At 56.0% G+C, this 21,670-nt stretch overlaps 1 protein-coding gene and 1 long non-coding RNA gene across 4 annotated transcripts in view; one reads left to right on the forward strand and one right to left on the reverse strand.

The window, feature by feature from the left end:
• Nucleotides 1-21,670, reverse strand: part of STX16 (syntaxin 16) — a 142,268-nt gene that overhangs the window by 56,035 nt on the left and 64,563 nt on the right. The gene's annotated exons all lie outside the window — the stretch shown is intronic.
• LOC311625115 lies at nt 17,439-20,112 on the forward strand. The gene is made up of 3 exons (XR_014795440.1): nt 17,439-17,644; nt 18,668-18,724; nt 19,834-20,112. It is a non-coding gene; the product is annotated as an uncharacterized lncRNA (long non-coding RNA).

Below are 21,670 nucleotides of genomic sequence, written 5' to 3' on the forward strand. Positions count from 1 at the left end.
TGTTGTTGGTCCCCACGGAAGGCAGCTCAGCATGGAAGGCCCAGGCCGCCGCTCGAAGGCGGCTCTCTGGGGCCCGGGTCTGACGGCAAACACGGAGCCAGGACTTCAGGGGTGTCTGGGCTTTTGGAGGAAGACACGGCGCTGTCAGGACAGGAAGCCGGAGGGAGGGGAGAGCCAGGCAGGGGAGAAGGTCGGAGATGGGAGCTCCATCACCACCGCAGCCCTGAGGCCCTCGCCGCTCCCACAGGGACAGACGGTGCTCGCTCCGCACGGAGATGCGGTCCCTCTGTCCGCCCCTCGGAGCTGGATGCGGGGTCTGGCCTCCGAGCCCGCCGGCGGGAGGCGGGCCAGCCGGCAGGTCAAGAAACAGGATCTGAGAGGGGAAGGGGCTTGACCGAGGCCACACAGCCCAAAAGTGGGAAACGGAGATTCGAATCCAGATCTGAATCTTCTTGCCCACCTCAGTGTTTTTTACTCCTAAAATGCCGTTCTGGCCCCCCACACCTCTGCCACACCCAGGCACCTCAGCCGCTCTTTTTATTTTTTTAATATATTTTTTACTGATTTTTTATAGAGAGGAGGGAGAGGGAGAGAGAGATAGAAACATCAACGAGAGAGAAACATCGATCAGCTGCCTCCTGCACACCCCTCACTGGGGATGTGCCTGCAGCCAAGGTGCATGCCCTTGACTGGAATCGAACCTAGGACCCTTCAGTCCGCAGGTCGGCTCTATCCACTGAACCCCACCCACTTGTCACCCTGCTCAGCTCCCATGCTCTGTCCCCAGCACAGCTCAGCCCCCGCCTGGCTCTGGGTCTTCCTCTGGCCTCGGGCCTCGGCCTTGCGCCACGGCCTGCTGAGTTGGTGGCCAGTTCCTCCCAGAAAGCGAGCCCCAATAGGAAATGAGCACTCCGTCCATGTGTGGGAAGAGGAACTGGGACTGGCATTATCTGGCGGCCTTGTGGGGGAAGGGGGGTCACTGCCATGCGACCCCCATGCTTGCCCCACGGACTCCCACAGCTGCCCCGGGCCGGGAAGGAACCTCGTCCTCGGCAGGAGACGGCCTGGGGCAAAGAACCCACGCGAGCCTGGGGTGTTCTGTCCTCGGAGCTCCTTGGACTCCATGTGGAAAGAGGAGAGCAAGAGGGGCTGAGAAGAGGCAAGGAGGAGGAGGAAGAGGAGAAAGAGGGAGAAGAGGAAGAGAAGGATGGTGGGAGACAGGACAGAGCAAAGGCAGAGGCACAGGAGCACCAGAGGGAAGTGGAGCCCGCCAAGAGCAGGGAATGACCTTCAGGTGTGAGCTTACTGTCCGGCGGGCTCAGCCGAGAGACCCCCAGCCAGCCCCGCGCTCGGCCATCCCTGCGCTGGGACGGGCTCTCAGTCAAGCGTGGCCCAGACAAAGGAAGGAGAGCAGGCGGCGGCGCAGCACACGCGGCCCCGAGGGCAGGCATTCATTCCCAGCACGGCGTCCGATCAGAAACACCCAATACCCCAAACCGTTTAACGTTTCTGCCGCTAATGGCGTGATTTCTTTCTCTGTCATCAGTGGTAACAAACTGATCTATAAAAGGCTCTAAAAGGGCAACAAATAGCTCCGCAGTCCCCTGGAGTCAGGCTCGCCGAGAAACGGCTGATTGTATGGCTCCCTGCAAATTTGGGCATTTGGACACGGTTGATAGACTGAGCTCAGGCCCAGTGGGCACTCCAGGAGCGGGGTGAGGTGACAGTGGGAAGCCATTCTTTGGAGCCTGCCTGGGCTGGCCTTCCTGCCCCCGGGGCAGGACGAGGGGGAAAAGGGCCGGGCCTGGGCTGAGGGGGTTTGCATTCGGGTAACAAACACCGGTAGACGATAATTCAGGCTAAAAAAGAACATCGAGCAGCACCCCCACCATCTGGTGTGTTCCTTGTTGTCTGTCTGTCTGTCATTGGGCCCTCCCGGGGGCCTGGACAGAGCTTGCAGGTGGGAGGCGCCCTGGGGTTCTGAGTAGGGTGGTCTGGAGAGGCAGCTGCTCGCCCTCTGCCCTCTCCCATCTGGCTGGGGAGCATCCAATGTCTCATTGAGCCTGTCACTCTCCCTTTCCAGCTCGAGAAGTGGCATTTTCAACACAATAACAGGCGCAGGAGTGGGTGTGGGTGACTCGGCGGGGGCTCAGACTGAGCACCGAAGGCCAGCGGGATCCGGTGCGAGCGCCCCCGCTCCGCCGGCTCGGCGGGAGTGACTCACCCTGTAAGTGGTGTGAGTCAGCCGCGCGGTGCCCTCCGCACGGCGATGAGACCTGGCATTAAAAATGCACATTGGTAATGGGGGAGCTGGCAGCCAGCACAGGAGGGTGCCACACACGCGCACATGCACACACACACATTTTTACACCCTCAAAAGCGCACACCGGTACATACACATATACCCTCAAATTCACACCCATGCACATATACCCACACACTCATGCCCTCTCACTGCGCACCACACCGGCACACACACACTAACACCTTCCTTCCTTCCTTTCCTCTCCCCTTCTCCTCCCGCCACCCTTCCTATTGAGAACATGGGCCTTGGAACCAGAGATGCATACCCCAGCCCACCCCGGGGGCACAGCTACTGGAGGAGGTGGCGTGGCCAGGGTTCAAGTGAAGAGAGGGCGAAAGGAGTGAAGGCTGATGCATGGATTTGAACCTGGTCAGCCATGAACAGGACGAGGGCTGAGGCTCCCCTGAAGGGGCCCCAGCTGGGCCTGCATTTCCCCAGCTCAGGCCTCGCCCTGTTTGAGAAAGTGCTCCTCATCCACTCTCACCCTAAGCCTGGCCCAGCTCCTTCCCTGCCCTGTCCAGGCAGGTCCTGGCCTTGCTGAGGCTCAGTTTCCTCATTCGCAGGACGGAGAAAAGGACAGATCTTACTCCTGTCACATCAACATCACATACGTCAACACAAAGTCCATACCTGCCTCCTGCGCTACCTGTTCAGCACCCCAAAATGAGGATGGCTCGTCCTTCGGGCCTGGTACAAACCCAGCCGTCTCCGACCACCTCCCCTGAAATATGTCAGCTTTGCTATAATCGCTCATCATGTCTCTTTCATTCTCCTTCATGGCGCGTTGCACATTTGTAATTATATGTTTACGTGCATGATTCCTTTATTTCGACATTTGTAATTACGTGTTTATATGTAATTACATGTTTACATGCGTAGTTCCTTTATTTCGTGTATTTCCTGCACCCAGCTGCAGCCTGGAGGGGATGGGCAGGGTTTTGCTCCCCACGCACATCAGGGGGTTAGTGCTGCCCCGGGCGTGGCAGGAGTCAGTCATATTGAATGAAAATGGCCATGGCGTGACTGAACAACTGGTGCGGCTCAGGGAGCGACAGGCAGGGTGCCAAGCCACCTGGTATGCCTGCCCCTCAGAGAGACCCCAGCGGGGAGCAGGGATCGCTTGTTACCCAGCCTCCGCGCGGAGGCGTGCGGGAGCCAGACTCCCAGGAGAGCAGGAAGCCCCCACTGGAAGGCTGACTGACGGGCTCAGAGCCTCTGGCCAGAGCCGGCCACAAGGTTCGGCGTTCAGGACGGGCCGGGCTCTGCGCTCAGCCCCCGCCTCCCTCCTCGCTGGCTCAGGGGGAGGTCTCAGGGTCGGGTCTGGGGGTGTCCATAGCTGCCTGTGCCCTTGGCGTCGCTGGCCTCTGGGCTGCACCCGCTTTTGTCCCGGACTCTGCCCTTCAGGGCACCTCCCCCTGCTCTCCTCTGCGTCTGCGTCTGTGTCTCCCCCACGGAGACCCTGGGGCGGGAGCAGATGGGCCTGTGGCTGCTCTGCCCCACCTCTAGCCCTCACGGGGGGGGGCCTGACTTGTCTGAGGTCCTGGTCGGTGCCCGGGTGGGGCCACTGGAGAGCAAACGCTCCGCCAACCCTGGCGGCCAAGGGCAGGGGTCGTGCGTCCCCAGCAGCGCCGGGTCTCGGCGGCATGGTCAGCTGAGGAAGCCGGGCGAGGCTTTGAAATATAATTAGTGAGCCGAGCTCGCCGCTCTCCTCCTCCCAGGTCCTCCCGTGAGGCCTTCATTTTCACATTTGCCCGCAGCCTGGCTCCTCTGCCCGCCAGGCCGAGGCGCCATTTTCTGAGATGCAGCCCTTGCAGCTGAGTGAAAAGAAAGAGGGAGAGGGCTCCTCCCGTCCCCAGCACAAAGCAAACGACCTCGCTCTTTATTGAAAAGCCCTCGCAGACGCGGGTACGCGCAGTATCTAGAAAACCTATAAATCATGACGGGCGCCCAGACAGCCGCAGATGGCTGCAGATAGCGCCGTTATTACAGGGGACGTGATGGAAGGCTCGGGCTTGGCGGGGGTCCAAGGGGTGGCCTCGCCTGGCCGCCGGCTCTGCCCCAACCCCAGCCGCCCGGGGGGGCCCGTCTGTCCCCCAAAGCTCTGCGCCCCCGCCCTGAATTGGAGAAAAGGACGGAGACCTTGAACAAAGGAACTGCCACGCACCAGCGTGTGTGTCATAAAGAACCCGGGAACCATCACATAAAGCCGGGCCTTGGGGAGGGGTCTTCCCGGGAGCCGCCCCCCCGTGGCCCAGGCGCCCGCCGCGCCCAGAGGCAGCACAGAGATCCCAGCTCACTGGGCCCCGGACCGGCTGCGCCCGGGGGCTGTGCGGCGAGCGGGGCCATTAGAGCCGGGCACGGGCCATTGTGTTTAATGGGCACAGAGCTCTGGTGGCCGCTTATGTGTGTCCAGTTGGTCACAAATGTCACTGTGCTCATCTTCTTGATTTGTACGAAGTCGTTGTGGACACAAGCTGGCCTGCGGTCTAGGGACCGCTCACAGGGGAGGGCCCGCGGCAAACCGGAGCTGAGCTCGGCTTCTCAGCCCCAGGACCTAGCGGGCGGGGTAGGGGGCGGGCAAGGCCCCGCCCCGGCATCTTAGGCTCCTATGCACAGTGCCCAGCACACAACCGGCAACCAAAGAACAGTTATTAAGAGACAGACAAATATTAATACCTCAATTAAAAAAAATGAAAGAAAAGTAAATAAAAAGACCATACTAAGGGTTTACTAAGAAAAAAAGAGAGAGAGAGACGGAAGGGAAAAATGCGAGGCCTCTATCCCTCCCTCTCTCTCTTCAAAATGCTTCTAGTCCTTCAGAGCCCTCCTCCAGACACAGCTGCTGGGGGTCTGTGCCCCTCCCCGCCCACCCCCGTCACACAGCCTAGCAGGGCTGCGTCTCTCCTCCCGCCAGGCCGGGCCAGGTGCACCCCCAGCGCTCCATGGAGACTGGCCATGGCTTCTCACAGGGAGAGCGGAGGCCCGGCCCGATGGCCTCGCCTCCTTTCAAACTCGCCGAGCCACACTCAGGGAGCAGACCTTGTGGCTCGGAGGCAGCGAGAGGGGCCGGGGAAGGAAGGAAGACCCCTTTGTTCATTCGATAGAGGGAAAGCAGTTCGATAAACCTGGTGGATACACACAAATAAAAGCCACCAGGAGACTCACATCACCCCCTCCGGGGCAGCCGGGATACAGAAGACAAGTGCTGGCGAGGATTCGGAGAACGGCACCTCCATATGCTGCCGGGGGCAGTCAGACGGCGCAGCTGCCGCGGGCAGGGATTGACAGCTCCCCCAGAAGCCCCTCTGCCGCCGTCTGGCGCTCCCCCGGCCCCGTGTGTCCCGCGGAGATGGGAACTGTGTCCCCCACAGCCGGGGACACACATGTTCGCGGTGGAACTATTCACAGGAGCCCACCGTGGGAGCAACTCAATGCCCATCAACCGACGACCCGACCAACAAACACGGTCTCTCGACAGCGGAGTGGTTCTCAGCCACAACAGGAGTGATGTCCTGACGCCGCTGTGACAGGACAGGCGTTCAGACAGGTGCTCGGGGAGAGGCCCGGCCCCAAGACCCCCTCCCTCCACCCGCCACGCTCAGAAAGGCAGATCCACGCAGAGGGACCTGACTAGAGCTTGATTGCGGCTGGCAGGGGCCGGAAGACGGATGGGGGTGACTGATGGGAGCTTTTGGGGGGATGCAGCGTTCTGAAAGTTAGATGGTGGTGATGGGGGCACAGCTCTGTAGCTAGGCTGGTAGCCCTGGGACTTACACATCAAGTAGGTGAAGGGTGCGGTTCCCAGTGGAGTTGTTGAAACATGGTAATGGGTGTGTGTGTGGGGGGGGGTATGTCTTGCCCGGGCCACCCCTGCCCGCACCCTCCTCTCCGAGCCCTGAGTCCATGGCCAGCACGGTGCCGGCCTGCGGGCTGCTGGGAGACGACATGAGAGGCGGGGCCAGCCCTCTGAGGCCAGCGTCCCTGGCTCCCCGCCTGCCCCCAGGCCCCAGAAGCGCCAGCAGCACCCCAGCTCCGTGTGGGGTGCCTTGTTCATCTCAGCACTTTCCTAATCCCATCGGTCACCGAGCTGAATGGCCGGTGCCTCTAAGAACAAAGCTGGCTGGGCCCCGGTGCTGCCCTGAGCCCTCTGTCCACCTGGCTTGTCCGAGGGCTGCTTCCGGGAGGAACAAGCGTGTGGACAGCTCTGCAGCCTTTGTATGCTTCCTGCGGGCTCCTCCCGCGAAGCGAGCCCGCCAGCCCGGGGGCCTGTGGCATCCTGCTGTCGGCACCTGGCGAGGGACCCACGTCCTCGGGGTCCGGTGGACAGGCCTGTGCATGCGGGGCGGCCAGGAGAGCTCGCCACGGTCCGCACGGGGCAGGGGTGGCGCCAGTGGGAGGGGGACACTCGGGACTGCTGGCCGGCGGGTAGGTGCTGGGCTAGTACTCGGACCGCTCTGGACCTCTGTGTCTTCCCTGGGAGAGGGAGTGCGGTAACACAAGGAGAAAAGACGGGCCAAGTGGCCGCCCCTCGCACCCAGCCCCCAGAGGACACCCAGCCGCCGGGCACATGGCTGAGATGGGCACGCCAGCGGGGGCGTGTCTGTGTCTCCCATTTCAAAACCAGCACAAGCACACACAGGGCCTGACACAGGGCACCTAGGCATCGAGCGGCAGGGGTCTCGGGCCAGAGGGGGGATGGAAAGATGAATGAGGGGTGCTCAGTGCCAGCCACTGCTCTGAATGCTTTGTGCGTACTGATGCCCCCACCCACCACGAGTCCACAGGACACTGCAGCTCAGAAAGGTGAAGTCACTTGCCCAAAGGTGCACAGAGAAGCAGTGCAGGGGGAGCAGACACAGTCAGGGACAGAAAGCAGTCCCAGCAACCGGGCTCGAGCCCCCTGCAGGGGCCCTGCCGCTTATGTGCCCCCAGCTCCTCACCTGCCGCTTCTTTTTCCTTCTTTAGAAATTACATTTTAAAATTTAATTTACCTTTTTCCATCCCCATTTGTCCAATTCTAACTGAGCCTCAGGTGTGTGGCGCGGTGCCCTCTGTGTGGGCAGCGACCTTGCCAGGATGCCGACGGGAGGGTGAGCAGCCAGGGGAGCTGCGGGGAGCGGGAAGGGGCCGGGAGGGCTCACCTGCCGGGAGCGAGCGGAGGTGTGGGCGGAGGCAGAGTGGGCACGGAGACTCAGGCCGGCCGGTGCGGCGCCGGGAGACCAGGTGGGCCGGCCTTGGAAGAGAGGGCAGGCTGCGGCGACCCCGGGGCCCTGGGGAGGCCTCGCTGTGCGGCTGCAGGAGGTGCTGTGCCTCCCGTCAGTCTGGCCGGCAGCACAGCTCTTTGTTCTGAATGACAGCTCCTTCCCTGCCCTCCTCCTCTCTGTGTCCACACAGCCCCTCTGCTAGCGCCCGCTCGCCCCTGCGCCCCTCACCGCCTGCCCCGGGGCCCCTGTCCCCCAGGTGAGCCCTGGTGTCCCATCTCACGGAGGACAAGTCCCCATGTCCTGGGCGGGGGCCTGATGGCATCTCATTTTGGGGACCCTAGTGCCGGCGGTGGCTGTGACACTGGCACCAGCCTGCCTGAGACAGGCCCCAGGCTCCTGTCCCTGAAGCCCAGGCCTATCTAATTTTGTCCTGTTCGCTGAAATCATGCCTCTGGCCCTCCTGCAGGGCCGAAGGCTCAAACACGGCGACTGCTCCTTCCTCCTGCAGCTTCAGGAGGGTCCCCGGGAGCGCCCACCTCCCCGCGCTGTCCCTCTTCCTCGGTCCTTTCTCTCACGTGGGAAACGGCCGGGCCCGTGTTACCCTCTCGGGAGGAAGGGGAGAAAGGCCCCAGCACGATATAAATTCGCATTCTTGGAGCTGCAGGAAGCCAAGGCCATACAATCACGTCTCGTGTTAAAGCAATATAGGGAAACTTAAAATAATACTAATGCTTCCTACCCCGGCCTCCCGCCCCGCCGCCTCCTTAAAACAACAGAAATGCAGGGTCTGCCCGCCCGTTCCCACAGTGATAGAATGTAAGTTTCTAAAACAGCCCAAACATTTACCTTGGCCGGGGCCCCGGGAAAGAATGGGCATTGTCCGCAGGATGGAGAGACTTGGGAAAGGCGAGGGGCCCCCGAGGAAGTGGGGCCCGGCATCTCCGCACGGCTATTCATGGGGTGCCAGAGCAAACGGCTCCCGCTGGGGGGAGCACGGCCGCCCCCCGCGCCCTCCGCAGGGGCCTCCCCGGCCACGGGCTGGTCTGCAGGTGCCAGCGTGTGCCTTCCGCCAGGTGTGCGCCCGCCGCCGCCCGGGGCTGCCCCTTGGGAGGCGCACAGCCTCGGGGCACGCACAGCGAGCAAAATGTGACTTGACTAAGTTATTTAGTTCCTAGAGGGGAGAGAGGAAAGAGGGAGGGAGAGAGAGAGAGAGAGAGAGAGAGAGAGAGAGAGAGAGAGAGAGAGAGAGAGAGAGACAGAGAATATCTTGGCAGGGGCTGGAACAAAGGAGGCAAAGGCCAAGGTCAGGGTTTGGTACTGCACTCAGGGCTGGTGCGTGCCCCGCTCCGCGCCCCCGTCCAGCCTCTCCTGCGTTTGTTTTAATGTGAAATGAGCACATGAAGCCACGGGCAGCAACGGCTGGGTTTTCCTTTAACTTCTTTCTACCGCAGACTGGGGAGGGCTTTGTCCCTGTGGCCGGCCCCTCCGCTCCAGGGTCGCTCTCCTGTCCTCTGTGGATGTGCAGGGAGGAGGGTGGCGGACACCTGGCCCGGTCCCCATCGGGCCGGTTCTCAGGAGTAGCTGGTGGGGAGAAGCCGGTTACCGTGCGGCCTGAACGTCCCCCGCCAGGGGCTCCGGGAAATCGGAGCCCGGCCCCAGCGTCTCCGCGGCCAGAGGAGTCTGCTGCAGCCAGGGCGGGAGAGGCTGGAGGGGAATGTGTCTATTTTGGCACCAGCCAGCCTCCGAAAAGCCGCACAGAACATTTCACCTCAAACTCGCAAGACCCGTGGCAGCCAACGGCCTCCGTGGCTTCCTCCCTGTGCCGTGGCCTCGTGGCCGCCTGTGGAAGGGGTCAGGACGGAGGGGCGAGGAGGAGTGCGGGCTCAGGGGGAGCTGCCTGAGCCTCCCTCCTCTGCCTCCTTCCACCCGTGGTCCTGCCGTGGGCCGCGAGGTGTGCGGTGCTGGAGAGCATGGTGACCAAGAGCCAGGTTGGCCCTGCCCTCTCGGAGCTCAAGGGCCAGAGGGAGGGAGTTCAGTAATTGCCCCAGGGCGGGCATCGAGCCCACGCTAAGAAGCTCAGAGAAAGCGAGGGACAGGGTGCTGCTGTGAGTACACAGAGAAGACAGGCGTGGCCGTGAGCTCTGTGCAGAGAAGAATATTCCAAGCAGAGGAAGCAGCTTGTGCAAAGGCCCTGGAGCAGGAGGGAGCATGGTCAGGGGAAAGGGAGGACCATGACTTGCCTTGGAATGCTCCCCAGGTCATCCCAGAGCCTGGCCTGGAGGAGTCAGAGGGACCCAGGTGGCTTTCAGATGAAGGATGAGGTCAGTGCCATTCCCACCCCCCCTTCCCCAACCCCAGCCAGACCAAATTCTCTTCCAGATTCTGTGCTCACGCCAACGCCCCCAACAGCCTTGAGGCGGGTTTTAAGGTCCCCACTTGTCACAGCGGTGAGGTAAGGACCAGAGAGGGTGTGTGCTCTCCTGGGACATGCCTGCACTAAGAGGTTATTGATTGCTTATCTGAAATTTGAATTTGACTGGGTGTCCTGCACTTAACCTGCAACCCTTTCCCCGGCTGATGCGGGGCCCAGGGACCAGAACCCTAGAGTGACGCCGCCTTCAGGAACCCAGATGGGGCAGCTGTGTCTAACCACGCACAAGCTCGTGGCTCCAGCCTGAGCAACACAGACAAGGCCCCTGCTCTCAGGAAACTCACTTTCCAGCTGCCCCTGCCAGGGTCACCACCAGGGTCACCACCACCAAGAGGGCACGGCTGTGGAAGTCCCTCCGAGAGAGAGGCCCGTAGAGGAGGCCCAGAGGCCGGCTGGATTGGGGTTCATGCCTGGGGCACAAGTGGGAGAGATGTGGCACATCTAGGCTCAGACCTGGCATCTCCCGATATCTGACACTCCCGAGTGAGAAGTCCACCCTGGGATGGTTTCCCACCGTTGGCAGCGTCAGAGGGCCCAGGGTGGTGGGGTCGGGGTGGACCCCAGATCACGTTCTGAGCAGCCACATGCCCTCGGAGCAGCAGCTGTGTTTTCATTCCAGCCTCAGAGACTGTTTCTGGGAAAACAGACACATGCACAACACCCACAGCCCTCTGGCGGTTTCATTTCAAAGAAACCCAAGGCTTAAACAGAATCTAATTAAGCATCTCCTCCGCCGTCTCATCTCGCATGGAGTGTAATTGCTCATGAAATCTGGCTCAGCCCTGATCAGGTACCGAGGGGCCAGTGGCTCTGCTGGGATGTTGGGGGGACTGTGGTGGTGCCAAGGGGCTGGCTTCTCTTGGGCAATGCTGGAACTCATGAGTAGACCCGCCTCTCCCCTGTGGCCTAGCACCCACTTAATCTTTCTGAATTTTAACAAAATCTGTAAAATGGACCTGATCGCTGTTTCATTGCAGGATCCTGGTAGAATGACATGAAACATCGGGGATGCCCTATGAGTTGCTGATGCCATTCTGCTTAGCTCTCACTTCCTTTTAGTGTTGGTTGACTGCCCATTTTTCCCAGGAGAAGCTTCATGAGGACAGGACCTCTAGTTTGTCCACAGCTTAGTCACTAGCAGCCAGCGTCAGGCTCCTGGTGGGTTTCTAATAAACTAGAGGCCCTGTGCACAAAATTCACGCACCAGGGGAGGGGTCCCTTCAGCCCAGCCTGCACCGTCTCCAATCCGGGATCCCACAGGGGATGTCCAACTGCTGGTCTAGGTTCAGCTGGACATCCCTCTCACAATCCAGGACCACTGGCTCCTAGCAGCTCACTTGCCTGCCTTTCTGATTGCCCCTAACTGAGCCCCCTGCTTCCCTGGTCACCCCCAACTGCCCCCCTTGCCAACCTAGTTGCCCCCAACTGCCCACCCTCCATTGGCTATGTCACCCCTTACTGCCCCACCACCACCACCACCACCAGCCTGGTTGCCCCTCACTAACCCTCTGCCGGTCTGGTCACCCCACACAGCCTGTTCAGTCTTCCTTTCGGTTGTGATGGCTGCTTAGGCTTTTATATATATAGATAAATGAATGGGAGGATGGATGTGTGGGGTCTGGGAGAAGCTGGAGTTTAGTTACATGCAGCTGAATGGACCACATGGGTCCACAACGTGCTTCCAAAGATGTTACCTCCTGAACATGGGATTAGCACCCCCATTTTCAGATAAAGACACGGAAGGGAAGATCAAATCCCCAGGCAAGTAAGAAGATGAAAATACAAATGCTGGTCATTGAGGTGATCCTCAGTGATTCTCACCTCTTGCTAATCATTCATTCATGCCTTATAAAATGTCTTCTCATATCGAATAAGGCTGATCTGTATAAGCCTAAGTAGGATTTTGTGGAAACTATCATGTAACTTCTGAGGCTGGGTCATAAAAGACCTTCTGGCTTCCACCTTGCCTTCTCTCAGCAGGAAGCTGGCAGCCATGCTGTGAGGATGCTCAAGCAGCACCAGGTGAGTGAGTCACCATGAAGCCCAACCTTCTGATGACTCCAGCCCTGGCTAATGAGTTGCTGAGAAAACAGAAGCTAGAATCAGCCTGGCTGAGCTGCTTCTGAATTCATGATCCTCAGAAACTGTGGGAAATAATAAATGTCTGTCATCTTCATCTCTAAGGTTGGGGATAATTTGTTACACATCAATAGAGAACTGATACAACAAGCCACAACTTTGGAGAAAATGTTTACCAGACCCTATCAGAGAGCACACATATCCAGAATATAGGAAGAGCTCTCACAACAAAATAATTTTTTTTTTAAAAAAATCTCAAAGGCAAAAGATTTGAACTGAAATTTCACAAAAGATCCATGTCTAGTCAATAAACACATGAAAAGATGCTTAACATCATTTAACATTCAAGAAATCAAAATTAAAATCACTTTGAGACATATCTACACACCTATTAGAATTAAAACATTTTTAAGTCTGACAGTTCTATGTGATGACCAGGGTACAGAACAACCAGAATGCTCCTTTATTGCAGGTGGCAATGCAAAATCGTGTGGCCACTGTGGAAAAGTTGGGCAGTTTCTCATGAAGTTAAACATATATTTATCATAGGACACAGCAATGCCTGTTATATTTAGCCAAGAGAAATGAAAACTCATGTTCAGAAGCCTTCACTTGAGTGGACATTGATAGCAACCTTATTTGTAATTGCCAAATCTAGAAATAACCCTGGAGGTCTGTCAACAAATGATGGTATATCCCTGCAATGTTATACTACTTGTCAATCAAAAGAAACCAACTGCTGATATTTGCACAGCATGGATGGCTGTCAAATGTGACAGAAGCCAGGCTCACAAAGATAAGCACTACATGGTCCATACACATGATATGCTGGGAAAAGCAAACCTACATGGACAGAAAGGAAACCAGTGGTTTCCGGGGGCTGGGGGTTGGGAGAAAGCTTGACTACACAAAGAGGCAGGAGAAAACTTTCTGGGATTACAAACTATTCCATACCTTAGTGACAACAGTGGCTACAAGACTGTATTTATCTGTCAAAATTCATGGAACCGTGTACTTGAAAAGGGCGAATGTCACTCTAAGAAAATTATACCTCAATAAACTTGACTTTAAAAAGATTCTTCCATTTGACAAGAGTGTCAAGACCATCCAATGGGAACAGAATCATGTTTTTGATGAATGGTGCTGGGACAACTGGACACTCATACAGAAAAGAATGAAGTAAACCTCTGCCACACACCACATACAAAAACTAATTCAAAACAGAGCAAAGATCTAAGTGAAAACTATAAAACTATTAGAAGAAAGCACAGGGGCAAGATTTTCATGATCTTGGCTTGGCAAAGGATTCTTGTACATAACACCAAAAGTATGAGCAACAATAGGAAATATAGATGAAAGCACGTGCTAACCTGCTGGGACATGGGCGCTTACATCGGAATGCAGCCTGTCCTCCTGTCCTGAGAACGGCCCTTCATCCTGGGAAGATTTACAGCCTCTCGGCTGAGACAGTCCAGTCCTGGAGGCACCTGCTCTTCACTGCCCCAGCCCCATTACCTGTAATCTGGTCGCAGGGTGCCTGGAGGTGCCCCCCCTCTGTAACACCCCCCCTTCTCCATGACTTGTAACCTGTAATAATTACCCCGTGCCCTTGGACTTCTTCACAATTAAAAACTTGTGCCTCAAAGGACACCATCAGGAAAGGGAGAAGACAGCCATGGGCGGCGCAGTTGGTTGGAGCATCACCCCTTAGACCAAAAGGTTTCGGTCGGGGTAAATGGAGGCAACCAATCGATGTTGCTCTCTCTCTCTTGCCTCCTTCCTCTCTCGCTAAAATCAATAAAATAAAATTCTTGGGTGAGGATTTTTTTAAACCTAAAAAGGGAAAGTGAAAAGACAGAACACTGAACAGGAAAAAAAATAAATAAATAAAAAAAAAATATATATATATATATATAACAGAATATATTACAAATGATTACAGCTTAATAATATAAAAAAACAACAACAACACCCAATTTTAAAATAAGCAAAGAATCTGAATGGACATTTCTCCAAGGAAAGTATACAAATGGCCAATAAGTGCAGCATCAGTGGTCATGGGCAAATGCAAATCAAAACCATATCACACCCAATAGGATGGGTAGCGTGAAAAAGGCCCGTAATTAATGTTGGCCGGGAGGTGGAGAAATGGGAACCGTTATACACTGCTGATGGGAAGTGGAAATGGTTCGGCTGCTTTGGAGAACAGTACAGCATTTTCTCAAACGATTAAGCATAGAGTTCCATATGACCGAGCAATTCAGTCCTAGGTATCTGCCCAAGAGAAATGAAAACACAGGTCTTCACAGAATGTGTACACAAATGTCCACAGCGGCATTCATAATAGCCAAAACAACCCACATTTCCATCAGCTGATGAGTGGATAAACAAAATGTAGTTTATCCAGAAAATGGAATATGAATTATTCAGTGGGGGGATGGAAGAGAGCCCTGACACCTGCTACAACATGGATGAACCTCGAAAGCATTATGCTGGGTGAAAGGAAGTGATCGTAAGACACAAACAGGAGGCGAGTCCAAACAGATGAAGAGCCACACCGGGAGATGTACAGGGACAAAGAGTAGACTCATGGCTGCTCAGTGCTGGGGGGGGTTCAGGGATAGGAGTTATGGGTTTCTTTCTGGGGTTGTAAACATGGCCTAAAATTGATTGCACCTATCTGTGAATATATTAAAAATCATTAGATCAAACAACTAAAGTGGGTGAATCATGTAGCGTATGAATTACATCTTTATAATGCTTTAAAAAAATGAAGAAGAAAGGAAAGAAAAAATACATCCCCAGGCCTTGTTGGACAGAAGGTGGGAGTCCCTGAGCCAGCACCCCAGGTGAGGCGCCTGTGCTTAAGGGGAGACCCACCCCAATGTGCCACCTGTCTTCCCAGCTAAAAATCCATCTTAATGGTGATTTCCCCCAAAAAATAATCCCTGTCTGTATTTTCTTCTCTGTGGACCATGTGCCCCAGAACCCAGAAATTCTATCTGGGTGAGTCTTGGACCAGCCCCTGGACTTTGGGGCACCCCACGCCCCATGCCCAGGACTGTGATTTGAGGGAATCCAGGAACCCTGACCTTCTGCACCAGCAGAACCAGTCACTGGTGGAGGCTCCATCTTTGCTGCTGCCTTGCCTTCTTCAGAAGCTGTTTTCACTGCAGTCATCACCAGGGAGTGTCAGGGGCAGAAAGAGAACACTGGAAACTTACTATAATTATAAGAACTGTTAATCCTGCTCTGTTAACCGTGGTTGCTCTGTCTGATTAGAAAGCACGTGCTAACCTGCTGGGACATGGGCGCTTACATCGGAATGCAGCCTGTCCTCCTGTCCTGAGAACGGCCCTTCATCCTGGGAAGATTTACAGCCTCTCGGCTGAGACAGTCCAGTCCTGGAGGCACCTGCTCTTCACTGCCCCAGCCCCATTACCTGTAATCTGGTCGCAGGGTGCCTGGAGGTGCCCCCCCTCTGTAACACCCCCCCTTCTCCATGACTTGTAACCTGTAATAATTACCCCGTGCCCACTTTCCCATACCTGCAAGTCCTACTTCCCCTGTAATCTTTGTCCTTCTACCCAATACAAGCAGCTGGCTTATGGGGGGCGCAGAGCAGATGTTTGTGGATTCCATACTGAGGCAGTATTGGAATAAGCCCTCATATAGGATTCAACCCTATTTCTGCTGAATTGGCTCCAGTGGTGCAGGCAGCCTGGACCCCTTGGTTATGGGGTTATAGGAGGACACAGTTACCAGACTCTTGGGGAAGAATTGGGTAATCAGGCAGTTTTTTCTCCTTGACAAGGAAGAGCCTGGGACAGCAGGGAGATGCTAGAGGCCTACAAGCTCTTTGAGGGGGAAATAAAATTTAATTACAGCCCAGGTGCTAATGGCTGGAGGGAAGAACAGTACCTGAGCAGGGCACTCAAAGTGTGCCCACCCTCCCCAGCAGCAGCAGCACCCTGGGAAACTCATTAGGAATGCAAATCCTCAGGCCTTCCCCCAGACACTGCTGGGCCAGAAACTGAGTGTGGGCTCAGCAATCTGTTCTAAGAGGCCCCCCTGGTGAATCTGATGTGAGCTCATGTTTAGAATCACTAAAGTAATGGGTGAGCTCATTCATCCATTCATTTACTCCCTCAACAAACACTTAGTGAGCACCCCCAGACAGGCTGGGAATTGCTGGTGAGGCCCAAGAGTTAAATACATTGGTGAGCAAGATGTTGTGGGTAAAATGGCGTTCCCCCAAAAGACATGTACCCCTAAACCTGAGATTGGGACCTTATTTGGAGAAAGGGTCTTTACAGATAACTAAGTTAAGGATCTTGAGAGATCATTCAGGATTACCCATGTGGGCCCTACACTCAGTGGCACGTCCTTAGAAAGAGACAGAAGAAGAGCAGACACAGGGAAGGCACGGGAAGTTGGAGGTGGAGATGGGGTGATGCAGCCACAAGCCAGGGGCCTGAGTGTATTAGTCGCCTACTGCTGAGTAACAAAGGACCCCAAAACTGAGTGACGAAGCAACCCCCGTGTACTGTCTCCCAGTGTCTGCGGCTTAGTGGAGTGCTTCTGGCTCAGGGTCTCTCGTGAGACTGCAGTCAAGGTGCTAGTGGGCACTGTGGTCATCTTAACGCTCCCCTGGGGGAGGAGCTGCCTCCAAGGCCACCCACACAGCTGCACTGAGGCCTCAGGGCCTTGCTGGCTGTTGGCCAGACACACCAGCTCCCCACTGCACGGGCTCCCCGTGGCACTGGGCAAGATGTGAGTCAGTTTCTGGAACAATCTCAGATGTGACCTGCCATCGCATCTGCCACAGTCTCTTTGTTAGCAGCGAGTCACTGGGTTCTGCCCACACTCCAGGGGAGGGGCTACGTGAGGGTGTGAAACGTAGGCCTGGGGGAGTCTTTTTAGAAGCTGCCTACACACGGGGGAGTGGACCAAAGTTTTACTTCTGATAGGACAAGTTGTAGAAGCTTTTAAGTAATACTAAGATTGGAGCATGACTGATGGTAGACAGAAGGAAGGGGAGGAAAGAAGGGGAGAGGGAAGGAAGGGGGAAAGAAGAAAGGAAGGGAGGAAAGAAAAGGAAGGGAGTGAGTGAGGAAGGAACAAGGGAAGGAAAGAAGGAAGGGAGGAAGGAAGGGAAGGAAAGGAGAGAGGGAAAGAAAGAGGGAGGGTAGGCACTCTGACCAACAGAAGGATGGATGCTAAAATCACTAAAAGACCCCTCCACCAAGGACAAGCTTGAGAAGCATGGCTGTCAGAACACTGGCTCCATCTCAGACGCTCCCTGCCCTCTCTCTAGCCTTCCCCGCCCCTGCACCGGCTGAGCTCTGGGGAAGATGAGCTCAGAGGTGGTTTGCTGCCCAGCCCATGGAAACATGGCTTCCATCCTGCTGGAGAGACATGTCAGCACACGGGTCCGTAGAGGGAAGCGCTGGCCTTGGGAGAACTGCTGATTGATCATGGAATTCCACCAGCCAAGCCATCACCTCCCGGCCAACGAGCTTGAATTATGAGAGAAGGATTAGGAGCCTGTGGAAACTTGGAGGTCACCCGCGAAGATGTTGGAACATTTGTTTTCTATCTGCAGCCCCGCTTTCCAGCTGCACGGTACACTTAATCCAACATGAAGTATTGCATATTACATTTTCCCCCTGATTATAGCCCTTCTTGCTCTCCAATGATCACTGGCACCCAGCGGGCACTGTCTTCGGTCTCTCTCGGTGTGTGTGGATGTGCGTGGATGCAGCCCAGCCTTTTGTACTCTGCACTTTGTTTCCTCTCAGGAATCCGTGCTGGGACGCCGCTGGGCCGGGGGCCAGGGGCCGGGAGCACGCACCGCGCTGTCAGTGGGATGGCGAGGTGCCCCGGAGAGCAGGCAGGCAGAGGTGATTGGTATGGCCAGGGCAGCGCCGGCTCTCCCAGAGCACTGGGCTACCGGGCTGAGGATCCCAGGCTTCAAAAGAAGCCTCCCCAACTTCAGGCTATTAAGTAATTATGGCTGATTACATTCAGGGCCCGGCTGGCAGGCCGTTAATTGGCAAGAGTTCTGTGATTTTATGGGAACAGGGCTGGAATGGGGACGCTGAGATCATCGCGGAAAGCAGCCCCGCCCGGCGGAGGCCAGATGAACTCGGACTTGAATTTTTATTCTGACATCCTGGCAGGCCTATCTGCAATCCTGACAGCCCTTTGTTCCCAGAGGCCCCTCGGCACATCTGACCCCGATTCTCTGCAGCTGCCTCTGTCCACAGGGAGGGGGAGGCCAAGGCGAAGGTCAGGGGCTGCTGAGGACCAGAGGTCTCCACGGGCCTCCGCTGCCTGAGCACCCTCCTTTACCTCCGTCCTTCCTCGGTCCTGAAATGCGTGCTGAGGCCAGGGGGAGGAGGGGGGCTGGCTGGAGACACGTAGGGCAGAGCAGAGTAGTAGTGGGGAGGGGGGGGGGGCGCGCATAATTTCCAAATGGAAGAAGCTTGGAGCTACCTTGGCGTAGCAAACCTCTCCCTTTTGTTTACATTGTGTGTTTATCGGGACTGCCGTGGGGCATCTTTAAAGGTTTGGCTGCTGTAACAGAGAGACCCCAGATAAGAGTGGCTAAAACAACACAGACATTCATTTCTTTCCTCCATAAAGGTCTGTGGTCACTGCCCAGAGTGTGGGTAGGAAGCTCCGTGGTCTTCAGAGACGCAGGTAAATTATACCTCCTTTCTGTCTCATACACATAACTCCCAGTTCAAGGTACAAAATGGCTGCTGCAGTTCCCGCTGCTCTTCGTTCACAGCAAGCCGAAAGAAATGAAGGGGCGAGGAGGGGGCCTGCCCTTTCCAATTAAGAGTGTGATTTGGAAATGGCTTTCACCAGTTCCACTCACACTGCAGTGGCCAGATCTATCCCAGAGCAGCATCTAGCTCTGAGGGAGGCTGGGAAATGAGGTGTTTATTCTGCGTGATCACTGCCCTGCTACATTCTTTGAGGCAGAGGGAAATCAGCAGTGTTTCCGCATAGGAGTGGGCTAGAGGTCTGGTGAGGATCAAAACCTCCAGCCCTCCCCCACCCCCTTTCTCTTGGATATGCTCTTGGGCTATCCAGATGAATCCCCTCCCTCCCTCCCTTGTTCCCTTCCCCTGCATCCAAGGAGGTATGCAAAACCCACCTCCTCCAGGCAGCCCTCGGAGATAAATTACTCCAGCTGCTGGCCAACTGGTCAACCCATCACTGGCACACCCTTCCCTCTGTCAGGTGCCCTTGGCTATTTTGGAACCTGGGGGTTTCTGTTGAGTCTGTCCTGGCATCCTTAGCTCAGGGGTCCCACCTGGGAGAGCCAGCCACCCCTGCTGCCCTCCCACCTCCCCCGGCTCCTCTCCCATTGTTGTCGCGCTCATTTTTTCTGGAGTAGCTCAGGACATTACCCAGCTAAATGAAGAATGTGGGATACTTGAAATTTCCACTCACACACTCCTGGAAAAAATACATTAACCTTTAAGAAGGGAATAATGGCTTCGTTTTCAAGTGACCTTATGGATTAACCCTCCCGCAAGCACTTTCTGGGGGAACCGTGGCCTGTGGCCGGGACCTGGTGGGCACAAAGGAAGAAGAAAACATAAAACCCAGCAGGATCCTTTGTTCGCCCTGAATAGAGGCAGGTAATTGTTCACTGACAACAACAATAACCACATCCCTGGCTCCTGGGAGACGCCAAGTCTGTCGCGCAGGGGGTCACCTGCCTCACAACAAGCAAGGCTGTTGTTCCCGGACCCGCTCTTGACCCGGGCTGCGTGGCCACCTGCTCTCTCTTTCAGTTTGCCTCTCCTTTGACCGGACCAGGGCAGCTCAGCCCCTCCAAACAGCCTCCCCGGGGAACAGCTTTTCCGCCACCTGTTCTGCTGAACCCCATGCTTGAAACACAGGCTCCGTGATCGACATGCTGCAGAAAACCATAATCTCTGCTCCTCTGGGAAATCTGCAAAGCGTGCCGGCAGGGGAAAGGCTCGAGAAGTCCTGCCCAAAGAAGCCTGCTGAGCTCTGTTCACCTCCGGTGTTTTCTACACTGCCTGGCCCAGGAAACTCTCACACATCTCTCCCCCAAAACAAACAACAAACAAACAAAACAAATAAAACAAAACACACCCTTTTGCAGTTTTGAATGTCTGGCAGAATTGCTCATCCATGGAGCACGCTTTAGGAATGCAGACCCCAGAATGCTCCTTCCCCAAGGTCATTTGCGCTGTAGCAAAGCCCAGGCTCACTCTTCACTCACAGACACTTGTTTCTCGCTCCGTCCATCATTCTCTCAGCAGCACAGAGGCAAACCATGTCTCTCTGCCAAGCTTCCCGGATGGCAGGGGAGACACGCAACGCCCATGGGTGACGGAACGGAACAGGAAAGTACCCACACAGTGTTCCCAGACCCCAAAGTCCAACTTCCAACATTGCTTTGTGAAAGGCAGTTTAAAAAGTCCACCCAAGAGTCTCCACGCGGAGGCAGTCCGGAAGCCGCTTAACGGAGGGGGCTGGGAGGTGGGATGTGATGGGGGCTGGACGTCGGCCACATTGTCACGGCCCTCGCTTTGGCCCAGCGTGTGCCGTGTGCCGGCACTGAGATGCATGTATGCACGTGCCTCATTCACTCAACAAACATCCAGGAGCTGCTTCCCGTGAGCTGGGTGCTGGGGACCAGGGTGAACACGACCTAGCTCACATCCAGGTGAGCAGGAAGACAGCAGCTCCCCAACAGCCCACCAGGAGGGGGCATGGCTGTGGGAGACAGGGCTCTGAGGCTTGCCACAGCTGGAGAAAGACAGCCTCGAGTCCAAGGCCAGACCCCTGACTCCCAAACCTACACTGCGCCTGCGGAACCTGTGGGGAAAGGGACAACAAGGTTAAAGCACAACCAATCCCATTAGGAAATCAATGACGTGCCCAGGAGAGAACGAGGTTGGCAGAGGGCAAGCTGGATGCTTATGATGGATGCGAAGGTGGAGAAGGTACAGCGAGGGGGGCGGAGCAGACTCTGGTGGTGTGGGCTCTTCTCGTTACAGTGGCGTCTACCCCTCACCCCTCACTCCAAGGCCAGCTAATTTCATCACAGTCCACCCCTTCCCAGCAGTGAGCCCATTGCCCCCTCTGCCCTCACCCCTTTTCAAAGGGAAGCTTTGAGCAGCTCCAGGCAACACCCTGACCCCCACTGTTTCCTCTCCCCCTTTGCCAGAAGCTGCTGTCCCTGGAGGAGAACAAGGAGCTGGGAGCAGAGCTCGTGTTCCTGTTAGCAGCTAATGGTGCCATGAAACCAGCAGCAGGCAGTGCGGCCAAGAGCAGTGCGGATGGCCACTCAAGTGTGGCCCAGAGGTGACTGCTCAGCCCTGTTGGTCACAGGGTACGGCCCCACGCCTCCTGGTTCTTCTGGTTCCCCCAGAGCCTTGCTGGAGCCCACCCTCTGGTGCAATGGTTTGGACAGCATCTTCCCAGATATAGTCTGTATTAGTGCCCTCTTGCTGCTGCAACAAATTTCCACACACTTGGTGACTTAAAACAACACAGATTCTTCATCCTACAGTGTTAGAAGTCAGAAGTCCTAGAATCAAGGCATCAGTAGGGGCTGGTTCCTTTTGGAGGTTGTAGGAGAGAGTCCATTTCCTG

Source organism: Pipistrellus hanaki, assembly GCF_964339955.1.
Source record: "Pipistrellus hanaki genome assembly, chromosome: 6".
Classification (NCBI taxonomy): Eukaryota; Metazoa; Chordata; class Mammalia; order Chiroptera; family Vespertilionidae; genus Pipistrellus; species Pipistrellus hanaki.